Here is an 856-nt window from a genome sequence, read left to right as displayed (position 1 = left end):
GTGCCGTGCCAGCCTGGATGAGGGGCTGAGGGCCATTTTCAGGCTGGCCTAACCCCCTTCTGTGTGGGGATCACCACTAGGGTGCCTGGTCAGCCTGGGGAAGAAGCTGATGGCTGTTTTCAGGCTGGCCATGCCTCCCGGTGGCCCAAGCTCCCAATCTCTCCTTTTTTTTTTCTTTCTTTTTTCTGGGATTTATTTATCCTCTATAATTGAAACTTTGTAACCTTAAGCAGAGCCCAGGACTGGCCAGGGCAGGTGGGAAGCTTGGCTTCCTCCATCGCTGGGGGCAACCCAAGCTTCCTGGTAGCTCCAGCTCCGTGGCTGCCACCATATTAGTTGGGTTAATTTGTATACTCGCTCCTGATTGGCTGGTGGGTGTGGCTGCTGGCCCAGTGCATGAAATTCATGCACTCAGTGGGGGGTGTCCCTCAGCCTGGATTGTGAGAGAGCACAGGCCAGGTCCAGGAACCCCACTGGTGCATGATGGATTGGGGCCAGGGAGGGACTCGGGAGGGCTCTAGGGAGTGTCTGGCCTGTGTCGTTCAGTCCCGATCAGCGGGACCCCAGCAGCAAGCTCACCTACTCATTGGAGCATCTGCCCCCAGTAGTCAGTGCACATCATAGTGACTGGTTGACTGGTTGACTGTCTGACCCCTGGTGGTCAGTGTATGTCATAGAGAGTGGTTGAGCGGCCTTAGCATATCATTAGCATATTATGCTTTGAATGGCTGACTGGCCAACTGGATGACCAACACTTAGCATATCATGCTTTTACTATATAGGGTTATAAGAGGCCCAGTGCACAAAATTTGTGCATCGGTGGGGTCCCTAGGCTTGGCCAGCAATCAGGGCTGAT

Source organism: Myotis davidii, unplaced genomic scaffold (assembly GCF_000327345.1).
Source record: "Myotis davidii unplaced genomic scaffold, ASM32734v1 scaffold162, whole genome shotgun sequence".
NCBI lineage: Eukaryota > Metazoa > Chordata > Mammalia > Chiroptera > Vespertilionidae > Myotis > Myotis davidii.
Note: the sequence above shows the minus strand (reverse complement) of the source record.